At 36.1% G+C, this 13,868-nt stretch overlaps 1 protein-coding gene across 1 annotated transcript in view; it reads left to right on the forward strand.

The window, feature by feature from the left end:
* Positions 1–639: 639 nt before the first annotated feature.
* Positions 640–13,868, forward strand: part of LOC127847572 (ras-related protein Rap-2c-like) — a 35,665-nt gene continuing 22,436 nt past the window's right edge. The window contains exon 1 of the mRNA XM_052379584.1: positions 640–786. The gene's annotated coding sequence lies outside the window, so the exon portion shown is untranslated. The remainder of the gene's footprint in view (positions 787–13,868) is intronic.

The following is a 13,868-nucleotide window of genomic DNA, read 5'->3' on the forward strand; positions in this document are numbered from 1 at the left end:
GACCCAACTACAAAAGCTCAAATAAATAAACAAACGGGAAAAGTACAAAATTCGAAACAAACAGATATCAAAACACAATCTCAGTAACTAATATGATTGACAACCTGAATTGACCCACTCTTAAAACACGCAGAACAAAATTCCGTCTCATCATGCTATATAAAATTATCCACCATGTTGTTGTCACCACTTCTCGTGAAAATCTCCTTGTTCATGTTAACCGCCGATCAAGACTCAGTATGAACACTTGCTTTCGACAAAGACAAACCTCAAAAGACTTATACATTCTCATTCTACCCAAGAACTGGTATCAAATGGAACTCACTACCTCCCTCTATACACGAGGATGCCACTGTCCCCCTTATCCACCCGTAAGCAATTACAATTTAATTTTTTTAAATTTACAACCAACTGAGCACATTTAATTTGTACAGGTATCACCCCTTCACCGGCATATTAATTTAGAAGGGGTGCTGTATCGGAAGAAGAGGAAAAAAGAAGAAAAAACAAATAGAAGTTTCGTTGTCTACGGACTACTTTGACTTTCATTCGGTACCCCTCGCAGATTATCAATAATTCGATGTTTGACGGAAAGGGCCGAGAATGTGCGATTGTTTTTACTTTATTTTCGATAGAATCCATAGACACCGATTATGGCTAGACTTTGGAAAATAATCGAGTATGTTTAAAAATGGTGGATGCTGTTGGTCTTATTTCCGGCGTTGTAAAGCAGACGTGACATTTGTTAAATGCTCCTTTTAGAGAGTTTATTTCGATGGTGATTTTGTAAGTTATATATACTTAACACATATATATGTCAGTGCAACATGTTAAACTTAGAAGAACCGTTTTCAAGCCCATGATAAACCGGCATTGTCCACTCCCATTTATTCTCATAACAATTAGACATCGTATTCGACATTAATTTACTGTCATGACAAATAAGAAAAGTGTATGCCGTTGGTCAGACAGAAAATTTATGACTGACAGGAGGACAATTTGTTTCGACTTGTTCAGCGTTTGAACGTGAAAGGATCCAGAAACTAAATCTAAAAATGTGATATTGTCAGATTGGGTATTTTGGATATATCATGGACGAACCATCTTTCGAACCTCCTAATTTTTGACATGTCAAGTTGACTCAAATATAATATTGAAATTAGTGAAACATATTAATGAGTACTCTATTTGATAACTTGTTTATACATGGCTGACAACTTTAATTGCTATGTAAATCCTCTTTTGATAACAGATTTTTGCAAGTTTCCAGCACATCCATATCATGTAAAACTATCAATGCTGCCAAAACAACGAGTACCTGCTTTTGAACCCTTCAGTGTACACCATTAAAAATAAATTAGTCACATGTTTAGACCATGGTCACGTGACTTATTGCAGCAGCCAAAATGTGTAAATTGTCAAGCAAAGTTGACAACAAAAATTAGACCATGTTTTTATATTTTTTTAAGGAAAATCCTTATATATGTAAAAAGCATAAAGAAATACGATGATGTTTACTTGTTTTATGATAATTCTACTTATTCTAACTGTTTTGACGCATTTTTGTCGATTTGCCAATACATATGAGTCGTCGTAAACAAATTACATATACACAAAAAACGGTGACGTAGTGCGCATGCGGGTATGCGAATAAAATGTAAACAAATGAAGGGTTCCAAAAGAGGTGAGGTTCGAGAAGAGGTACTTTAACGTTAGGGGTATTTTCAACAATCACACATTTTCTTGGATAAATACATGTGTTGTGTATGCTCGGCATTAGTAACTTTTTATTTAATTTGCATACACACAGATAACGCTATTTAAATGTAACTGTTTTTCACTTAACAAATAAAACTACAAACTCACAAGTCACATTTGTACACTAGTCCATATAAACGGACTCCCAGAGCCTTTGATAATTTTTGCTATGGCGGCTCTGGCAGTCCATATGCACCCCTTCATAAACATGGGTGCAGTTCAGCGCAGCGAATCCGTGCGCTTCACTCAACAGACCTCGTTCAAGAAAAATTGAGGAAAATAATGAATAAACTTCATAAACATGTTAAATTACCTGAATGGCAACCTACGGATGTTATCCTTTGCATGCACCCTATAAAAACACGACGATGTTTCAACACACTTTTCTCGCTGACATGTTTATGTTTAAATTTGAAACAGTGTATTCTGTATCGAATACCACATCGTTATCGACTTTATAGGCTGGAGCCAACCCATGTGAAAGACGTCGGACCTCTGACATTTCCGATAAAATTTGCTGAGGTCCGGTATCTTTCCCTAAACTGGCGGTCCTCGTGTCCAAAACGAAAAAAACAATAAGTAAAACTTTGTTTTGGGTTGGAAATGAAAATGAAACTATGAATATGTAAAAAAATACTGACTGGTATGAATCAATCTACTTTGATAGACGGTTTGACGATGAAATAAAAAGATTTGTTACAAACCAGTCGAACTTGCTATCTTTACTTGTGACGTAACAAACTCGTAGTGCTATTCTTTGAACATGTCAAATATTGGCGTTGTTTTGTGGCGTAAGCGACACAACAAATTTTTGATTGGTTGAAATGAATTTTACTGGTTTCAATCCTTGTGATGATCGTAAAGCGAAAGCGGGGAACCATACGACCTTTGCCTGTTCCGTGTCAACATTGAAAGCGAAAAAATCAGCACTTCAACCGGTTGCGAATACGTGTATTTTTTATCAGGTGATTTTGTTTCATATTGTATTTGTTTTACGTTTTTGCAATACCTTTTATTTGTGTAAAGTCTTAATCTATTTATTTCTGAGCCTGAATATTATTTTGTAACTAAACACTAAAACTAGCTGTAAAGTGTGTCACTGTCAGACTCATAATGTCATTTTCATTGCTACGTTATTTTGACGGGGCTAAGTCTGGCGAAAAAAGAAAAAGCCAGGTGAGTATTGACCAAAGAGCAGAGGAAAATAAAAAGAGGTGGAAGGCTTATGAAGTAGAAAAACATGACGAAAGAGGATTTCAAGAGGTTTGGAAAAAGGACAGGACATGGCTTCAATTTAATGATGTATTTTGAATTGTAAAACATTGTGAACGAAATAATGATACAAATAAACTCTATTAAAGGTATTCTCTGGTATTTGGTTAAAGAAGAACAAGGTCCGGTAAAATCTGGTGAGGTCCTGTAAATTTTAAATGTTATAGGACCTCATGTCCTGTAAGATTTTTTAACCAGGTTTTCCGAAGGAAAAAACTGGTTATTAGATTGGCGAATGCGGGCTGGCTGGCTGGCGGGCTGGCTGGCGGGCTGGCGGGCGGAACAAGCTTGTCCGGGCCATAACTATGTCGTTCATTGTCAGATTTTAAAATCATTTGGCACATTTGTTCACCATCATTGGGCGGTGTGTCGCGCGAAATAATTACGTCGATATCTCCAAGGTCAAGGTCACACTTTGAGTTCAAAGGTCAAAAATGGCCATAAATGAGCTTGTCCTGGCCATAACTATGTCATTCATTGTGAGATTTTAAAATCATTTGGCACATTTGTTCACCATCATGGGACGGTGTGTCGCACGAAAGAATCACGTCAATATCTCCAATGTCAAGGTCGCCACGACTAAAAATAGATTTTTTTTTAAAACAAACTTACAAAGGGGGTTAATTTTGTTTGTTCATTTCAAAAGTTCAGTTTGAGTTTTCTCCCTTTAGCAGATTTTTTTTCACAATGAAAACCTGGTTTTGTGACAATTTTGTTCTTGTTTGTCTTTCGCATGGGTTGCTGGAGCACATAACTCGACGTGCAAAATATTGGTGTACTGCAACCTAACCAATATTGGGTCAATTTTCCAATATGGTGGATACAGCGTACAAAACAAAACCTAAGTCAATAAAATCAATTATTTCTTGCTTTAATGGTACCATTTGGATGAGTTTGTGGTTTAGATAGGTAAACTTTAATAAGTTCTTGCAGTTTCAGTGTTCCTTAACCCTTGCATTTTTGATAACATTTTGCACCCATGGACAAGAGAGAGCACATTGCAACTTGAAGCAGCCCATTGGGCTATAAAGCTTACAGTTGAATTATTGCAACTCATTCGTACACAAAAGTTTTCATCCATTTTAACTAATCCCTGAGTATTTTAAGTCATTATTTAACATTTAAATATTTTATTTGGAATCAAAATGTTGTCATTTTGTCTGTTTAACACACAAGAACATCCCAGAATAGCTACATGAGATGACACATTTTTGTATACTCCGGTTACAGCGTATCAAGTGGTTAAAGAAACAAATAAAAGAATTACTGAATTAATGCAAACAATGCATCAAACAACAATTGACCTTAAAGATTTATGTATTTCTCTTTAAAACCATGTCAAAATTGTTTATTTACAGCATGTTTAACCATGCAAAGCCAATAATTCCATACACAGTGATTTTTTTTGCTTTTATTTGTTACAGCCTGTGCCATTTTAATTGGGAAAATTAGTGTGATAAACCATGAAATTGGGAAAAATAATTTGATAAACCATGAAATTGGGAAAAAATAAGCATTATAAATATGATTATAAGTAACAGAATTAAAATTGTTTTTAAGTGCATGTCCAGGGGGTTTTCTAGCCATTTTGGAAAAAGGAGTCTGGTCAAATGGGATTGCTTTAATTGATAAAAGCGGCAAATTTGGGAATTATTTATTGACCAAAAGAACTAAATTAAAGTTATATATTTTGTAGGATGTTAAAATAAAAAGTTGAGATCTAGAGTAAAGAAATCAAAAGTCATAAGAGACTTCTTTCTTGAAAAAACAAAAATAATAATTATTTTGTTTGGAAATTGGGAATTTTTTGGGAAATTTTGGTCAGCCTTTGGGGAAAAAACTTTGATTTTTGCTTTTGGGAAGCTGCAGACCATCGGCAATAATTTTTAGCAAAAAAAATCACTGACTATGCTCGTGTTTACCTCGTATCAAGACTTCACACCAGAAAGGGAGAGTGCTTGATTGTATTACGCCAACTAAACTGAAAAATTTGATTCAGCCAACTATTTAAAAAATTTGATATAACAAACATCCTATCGGAACGGGGGTTTCAGCGTTTTTCCTCATCACTTTGGGAATGGTACCGGTGCCGGTCAAATTGGGAAAATGAGCTTTGTTTTCATCCATAGGGAAATTTATACTTTATGCTGAAAACTTCTTAGAGCATTTACAAATAATAATAAGTTGCATTAAACAAACTCAAACAAAGAAACAGTTTACCATCTAGTTTATTTTATACATGACTCAACAATCAATTTTATAGGTTAATGTCTGATCTTCAAGGTCCTTGAAATTTCCCCTAGGAAACAGGCACGGTGCCTATACTAGGTGACTTTCAAAGATCTGTGTTGGGAGAATAAAGCGCGACCCAGTTAACATTTTTAATGATGTCTTTTTAAATATTTAATCATTTTTAATGAGATGAAGTGGAGAGTCCGCTCATTTGTAAGAGTTTTCTATAGGTATCATGATCTTTTCAAACAAAAAAGTATTTTTTCAGTTATGTGCAACTGCGCTTTGTAATATGAAGTCCCCACACTGATCCGACATGTGTCTAACTGTTCAAACGCGCAGTTGCACTTTACTGAAAAAATACCTATTTGTTTGAAAAGATCATGGTTAACAATCACTGATTTGAGCTTCACTTGATTGTGGTAGCAAAGCAAAAGTGTAAATATCACCAATTTTTTTTCCTATGAATTGGGAATTTTTTACGTCAATTGGGAATTTTCAATCTTGTAATTGGGAAAAATGGTCGCATTGGGAATGGTGCCGTTTTCCGGTACCAACTTTATACAGAGGAAAAATGCTGGGGTTTTCCCACTGAACACGCGTATATGGCTCTTTTCTAGAATCATCTATGATTCCATGCAACATTTTCTGAAAATCAAGAGAAAGTGAAACTAATTAATTTGAAGTTGTGTTACTACTAGAGTAGTGCAGTCATCTGCTTCACTTTGTAATTTACCGTACATTCCTTTGTATAGCGCGCAGTTTTTAACCTCCAAATTTCAATTAAAAAGTTGATGGGTGTAATACATTGAAACAACGCTTTCCTTGCTGTAAAATTGCGAATAATTCATTTCATAATCGTACATAATCATAAAATCCGCCATTTTTGTATTACAGAAAACTACACCCTATAATCTTACAGACTGAAGGGGCTGTTGTTGAAACAACAAAAAGTCGGTAATGGCAGATATGAACGGTGTCGCATTTGTTATTAACAATAAAATAAAATGTTGGAATAAAGTATGCGAACATTTATTTGTCTGTGTTTGTGCAATTCTACATTGGCAGCTTACCTTGAACTGGTAAAGGTATTTGGTCATTTTTGCAGGTAACCGTAGGTGTTAACAGGGACTTTTCAAGTGTTTTCTGGTTTGGACCAGGTTTTTAGCGCATTCATTGTTCATAACATTCACGCCTGTGTAACGCGACAAACAATAACCCTACTTGGCCAACATAATAGATTAACAGTTTTACGTTTATACTGACATGTCTCAACAACTGTCTCCCATGGGCCACAAAGTTTTATTCAGCATTCAAATTTAAAGCTCATGCTTTCCCCAAGGAAGAATGACATGATGTACATGAATTCTTATTTTCTCACGTTTTACACGAAATGCACGCGGACTGTTAATCTGTTGCTAGAAAATTACAAAATTGTCAGGAAATATTAGTGCTATGCAACCCATGCTCCTAATCATAATGACGCTTCCTATTTTTAATGCTTACCGGTAATTAAGCTTTCCAATGCCCAGGATTATTGGATTGCGCAATAGTAAAATGGCGGCCATTTTCGGTCCGAGTTGGTGGTTTTATTGTCATTAAAAAAATGTATCCATTTTTGCATTAATAAAACGGCCTGCGCGCTATACATGGGAGCGCGCTTTACGAGGGAAAATTCTGTATGTGGAAATTTAATGAAAATTACCAATAAAATGTATTGAATATGGATAAATTTGGATTATTTTATTGTAAGTATGATTTTAAATTCCAGTTATAGTAAAATACCTGTTGTTCCTTATTTTGGTTGTGTTTGTGTTTATTTTCAAGCGTAGTAATGGAAGTGAAATAAAATAAACTAGAAATGGCGTGGCAGAGGCCGACGCGTATCCCCACGACGCATGTTTGACCCAGGGGCGCCCCAGGGTTGGTAATGGGGCCATGCATAGTTGAGATTGACCGTATTGTCATAAGAGAAGTTCAGTATCAATTAGAAGTGAAGCGGTGTAGAAATGAAGAAATTATAGTAAAAGAAAATTTTGGGTGGGTGTGGCCTATTATGGGCGGGGCGCCCCAGGGTTGGTAATGGGGCCATACATAGTTGAGATTGACCGTATTGTCATTAAAGAGGTTCAGTATCAATTTGAAGTGAATTGGTGTAGAAATGAAGAAATTATAGTAAAAGGCAATTTTGGGTGGGCGTGGCCTATGTGGGCGGGGCGCTCGACGGTTGGTAATGGGGCCATGCATAGTTGAGATTTAAACTGTATTGTCATAAGAGAGGTTCAGTATCACTTTGAAGTGAATTTGTGTAGAAATGAAAAAATTGTAGTAAAAGGCAATTTTGGGTGGGCGTGGCCTATGTGGGCGGGGCGCCCCAGGGTTGGTAATGGGGCCATGCATAGCTGAGATTGACCGTATTGTCATAAGAGAGGTTCAGTATCAATTTGGAGTGAATCGGTGTAGAAATGAAGAAATTATAGTAAAAGGCAATTTTGGGTGGGCGTGGGTTATGTGGCCGGGGCGCCCCAGGGTTGGTAATGGGGCCATGCATAGTTGAGATTGACCGTATTGTCATAATAGAGGCTCAGTATCAATTTGAAGTAAATCGGTGCAGAAATGAAGAAGTTAATGTAAAATAACATAAAAAAATAAGTGAAAATCTCTGACCCAGCCCGCCCCAACCCCCATTACTTTTGACCCAGGGGTCAGATCAAAATTCTGTCACTGTCACCGTCGCACATATGCTCATAGCTACCATGTATGTAAGTTTCAAGGTTCTAGTGCTAATAGTGTAGGAGGAGCAGGTGGCCAGGACGGACGGACGGACAGACGCACATCACCACAATATCCCCACTTTTTCTTCGAAAAACGTGGGGATAAAAATATCTATTTTACTTAAAAATGATATCATTGCATGTTATGAAAGTTTTAATTAATGAGTGCGCTTGGCCTTTTTAAACAACTATTGCTATAGGTTTTATGGATTCTTTCCTCTTTCCAGAAAGCACCTTAGACTATTCAAATGTTTTTGGAGAGTAATATGAAAATGGATATAATGAACATAGCACTACACAATTTTCAAATAATATCCATATTCCAGTTCAAATTGTATTTAAAAAAAAAAAATAAGTTTAAAGAGCTTATATTTTATGTGCTGTATAATGGAGTTGATTGTGACCATGGAAACTAATGTACAAAACATTTGCAGTGAGAGACTATTTTGTTCAAATGTAAACCAACTTAAACATGTTTACTGTTAGTATTTTTGGAAACATTTGTCGGTAATGTATTTGTTTTAATTACTAAGATTAATTGTATGTAACCTTTTGCATTTTTATCATCATTTATCTATAGAAGCCTTACACCATCGAAAATATGCGAAATATGTTGGAAAAAAACCCATATTAAACCCACTCACCCTGAAGAATTATTTGTGAAATTTCAAAACATCCCGTCCTTAGCGCCACCTCTGAAGTAGCATTGGCTCATTTAATAATGCATCACAAAAATGAGGTGGGGTCAGTGATTAACGTCCGTGAAATAGATTCAGTTTGATTATTTACAACAGTTGTAAACAATTTAGAAAAAGTTAAACAAATATCTAAAGTATGGGAAGCTTCACTACTAAGAGGACATGTGCATATTATCAGCCGGTTCTGGTTGGATGATTTATAGCTCCACTGGCCAAAGGCCAGCGGGGCTTATGTCATGGTCCTGTGTCCGTTGTGTGTGCGTCCGTGCATGCGTGCGTCCGTGCGTTAACTTTTTCTTTAAACATCTTTTCCTAAACTAAACTGGTCGATTTCTGATGAAATTTCTCAGGAATGTTCATGTGTTAAACCTCTTTCAAATTTGTTCAAATTATGCCCCTGGGGTCAAATTTGACCCTGCCCCAGGGGGTCAAAAAATTGAAAATTTGCTTATATAAGGCCTATTTTGTGCAAACTTTAAAAATCTTCTTGTCCATAACCATTGGGCCTAGGGCTACCAAATTTAGTATGTAGTGACATCTTATAGTCCTCTACCAAGTTTGTTCAAATTATGCCCCTGGGGTCAAAATTGACCCTGCCCCGGGGAGTCAAAAAATTGAACATTAATTTTGCTTATATAAGGCCTATTTTGTGCAAACTTTAAAAATCTTCTTGTCCATAACCATTGGGCCTAGGGCTACCAAATTTGCTATGTAGTGACATCTTATAGTCCTCTACCAAGTGTGTTCAAATTATGCCCCTTGGGTTAAATTTGACCCTGCCCCGGGGGTCAAAAAATTGAAAATTTGCTTATATAAGGCCTATTTTGTGCAAACTTTAAAAATCTTCTTGTCCATAACCATTGGGCGTAGGGCTACCAAATTTGCTATGTAGTGACATCTTATAGTCCTCTACCAAGTTTGTTCAAATTATGTCCCTGGGGTCAAATTTGACCCTGCCATGGGGGGTTAAAAAATTGAAAATTTGCTTATATAAGGCCTATTTTGTGCAAACTTTAAAAATCTTCTTGTCCATAACCATTGGACTTAGGGCTACCAAATTTGGTATGTAGTGACATCTTATAGTCCTCTACCAAGTTTGTTCAAATTATGCCCCTGGGGTCAAATTTGACCCTGCCATGGGGGGTTAAAAAATTGAAAATTTGCTTATATAAGGCCTATTTTATGCAAACTTTAAAAATCTTCTTGTCCATAACCATTGGGCCTAGGGCTACCAAATTTGCTATGTAGTGACATCTTATAGTCCTCTACCAAGTGTGTTCAAATTATGCCCCTTGGGTTAAATTTGACCCTGCCCCGGGGGGTCAAAAAATTGAAAATTTGCTTATATAAGGCCTATTTTGTGCAAACTTTAAAAATCTTCTTGTCCATAACCATTGGGCGTAGGGCTACCAAATTTGGTATGTAGTGACATCTTATAGTCCTCTACCAAGTTTGTTCAAATTATGTCCCTGGGGTCAAATTTGACCCTGTCCCGGGGGGTTAAAAAATTGGATATTTGCTTATATAAGGCCTATTTTGTGCAAACTTTAAAAATCTTCTTGTCCATAACCATTGGACTTAGGGCTACCAAATTTGGTATGTAGTGACATCTTATAGTCCTCTACCAAGTTTGTTCAAATTATGCCCCTGGGGTCAAATTTGACCCTGCCATGGGGGGTTAAAAAAATGAAAATTTGCTTATATAAGGCCTATTTTATGCAAACTTTAAAAATCTTCTTGTCCATAACCATTGGGCCTAGGGCTACCAAATTTGCTATGTAGTGACATCTTATAGTCCTCTACCAAGTTTGTTCAAATTATGCCCCTGGGGTCAAATTTGACCCTGCCGGGGGGGGGGGGGGTGTGTAAAAAAATTGAACATTTGCTTATATAAGGCCTATTTTGTGAAAACTTTAAAAATCTAACTGTCCATAACCATTGGGCCAAGGGCTACCAAATTTGGTATGTAGTGACATCTTATAGTCCTCTACCAAGTTTGTTCAAATTATGCCCCTGGGGTCAAATTTGACCCTGCCCTGGGGGGTCAAAAATCGAAAATTTGCTTATGTAAGGCCTATTTTGTGAAAACTTTAAAAATCCTACGTCCATAACCATTGGGCCTAGGGCTACCAAATTTGCTATGTAGTGACATCTAATAGTCCTCAACCAAGTTTGTTCAAGTTATGCCCCTGGGGTCAAATTTGACCCTGCCCTGGGGGGTCAAAAATCGAAAATTTGCTTATATAAGGCCTATTTTGTGCAAACTTTAAAAATCTTCTTGTCCATAACCGTATGGCATAGGGCTACCAAATTTGGTATGTAATGTCATCTTATAGTCCTCTACCAAGTTTGTTCAAATTAAGCCCCTGGGATCAAATTTGACCATTCCCCAGGGGTCACAAAATTGAAAATATGCTTATATTGGGCCCATTTTGTGCAAACTAAAAAAATTCTCTTGTCCATAACCATTGGGCCTATTTCTACCAAATTCGGTAGGTAGTGACATATAATAGTTCTCTACTTAGTTTGTTCAAATTATGCCCTTGGGAACAAATTTGACCTTGCCCCAGGGGTCACAAAAATGAACATATGCTTAAATAAGGCCTATTGTGTGCAAACTTTAAAAATCTTCTTGTTCTTAATTATAGAGCCTAGGGCTACTAAATTTGGTATGTAGTGATATCTAATAGTCCTCTACCAAATTTGTTCAAATTATTCCCCTGGGCTCAAATTTGAACCGGCCCCGGGCTCACAAAACTGAACATATGACGTTTACCAGTGGAGACTACTGCGGCCGTTTGGCTGTTACCAACAACAACATCAACATCTTGAAAACATGAGATAAAACCCTGTCATTTAGTGCCATTTTAGATCAGATGGTGACTGCTTACAAAGGCATTGAAGTAAGAACATGTGTTATGAATGTTTTTCTTACAAACTGAAAAAAGTGGGGTTTTATTTAAATATGTCGAAAGTGACCGGACGAAAATATTTTGGATGTTAATTTCATGTCTTTTTTGTTGTGTTTAAACCAGTTTAATAATATGTTATTGATTTTAAAAACACAACTTCCATGAATATAATATTTCAAGAAAAGTCAATAAATGATACTGCATGGTAAACTCAAACTTTGTATCCAAGAGAAGGTGTTGAAATTAATGAAGTGCAATGTTCTTAACTTCGAATATGCTGCTTTTTAATAACTAATGATTCATTGATCCATTTGTGAATCGTTACTCATGAATTGTGGATATGATTGTCAATTGCTCAACAATCCATATATATTTCTGACCATTTTATAATTTTCTTAATATAAGTTATGAATTGATCTTAGAAGTCAAATGTATTACTTAATTAAATACATTTATAAATATAAAGAAATAATCTTTAGATAATCATAATATTCTCAGGCCTGTTGGTCTTAGGGATGTGTGGGTTGATGAACAATTTCTCCTTTTATCACAATGATTTCTACCCTACCTGATCATTTCCTTCATATTCCATTTTAATTTAATTGACGTCTGCAACCTCTTTCAAATTGGGAAAGTCCAAAATGTGTCGTTTGGTAAAGGGTTAAGGCATTTTGATTCCTATGGGTCTTGTGAATCTGTTTCAAATCAAATGCGTAGATTTGATCTTCAGCTTCTAAAAATATGTGACATAGAAACAACGACAATATCTTTTGGAGAGATAAATGTACCTACGTTATAAGCAAAGGACCTGTGCAACAATTCCCGGGCTTTTAAGTCTGTTTAGTTAACATGGTAGTAACTTTTTCCATATATAAAAATGCTCACCCTTCCAACTTTAAACCCCCAGTGGGACGAGGGATAGAAAGAGAAAGTCACATGCTTGAGTACATTTCAACCCATGCGCATTGCACGTTTTTTTTCGCAAAGAAAAAACAGTGGAGCGATACAGGGTCATCATGGCCCTCTTGTTCACAGACTTATGGCCCTTTGAAATTTTCCATTAACTGTACACATAGTGCAATTCTTGTCCGGGTGATTTCTCAGCAACCAATGACTGGAATTCAATGAAACTTTATGAAAAGATAAACTACCAAGAGGAAATGTGCATATTTTCAGCCGGTTCTCGTCGGATGATTTTTCACAGAGTTATGGCCCTTTGAAATTTTCCATTGTACATATAGTGCAATTCTTGTCCAAGCTATTTCTCAGCAACTTATTATGGGAATTCAATGAGATATATTGCATATTTTAAAACTTGGGAAAGCATCTGGTTGCGATGGTATAAGCCATTGTATGTTAAAAAATACATCCAAAACAGTATGTGTTCCACTTTGTATATTGTTCAATATGTCTTTAAATCAGTGTCAATTTCCAACACTATGGAAAAAAGCATATGTAATTCCATTGTTTAAGAAAGGCGACAAACACGATTGCAGTAATTATCGCCCTGTTTCACTACTCTCATGTGTTGGTAAAGTATTTGAAAGAGTATTATTTAAACATTTTTATAACTATATGTTGGCTAACGATCTATTTCAAAGTTCCCAATCCGGATTTAGACCGGGTCATAGCGCCGTCTATCAACTGTTAGAAATGTACGACTCTCTATGCAAAAATCTTAATGAAAAGAAGCACACTTGTCTTGTTTTTTTGTGATGTTTCAAAAGCATTTGATAGAGTGTGGCACAGAGGTCTTATTCATAAACTTGAAGCTTATGGCTTTAAAAATGAATTGCTATTATGGCTTACTGATTATATCTCAAACAGGTCACAACAAGTTCTTATCAAAGATACCATCTCTGACAGTAAGCCTATTAAAGCTGGTGTACCCCGGAGTTCTGTCCTTGGTCCTCTTTTATTCTTAATCTATATTAATGATATATCTGAAAATCTGGATAGTGACTTACTAGACTGTTTGCTGATGACACTTCTCTTGCGTATGCTTCTAAAGATATTTCCGAAATAACCGCAATTATTAACTCTGACCTTGAAAAGCTTGACTGTTGGTCCAGGAAATGGCTTGTGTCTTTTAATCCAAATAAAACTGAATTCATTTTTGTGTCAAACACATTATCCGGAGAAGCATTAAAACTGCAATTTCAAAATACCGTGTTAGCATCATCAAACACCCATAAACATCTTGGGGTTACATTAAGTTCAAA

This window comes from Dreissena polymorpha, chromosome 10 (genome assembly GCF_020536995.1).
Source record: "Dreissena polymorpha isolate Duluth1 chromosome 10, UMN_Dpol_1.0, whole genome shotgun sequence".
Classification (NCBI taxonomy): domain Eukaryota; kingdom Metazoa; phylum Mollusca; class Bivalvia; order Myida; family Dreissenidae; genus Dreissena; species Dreissena polymorpha.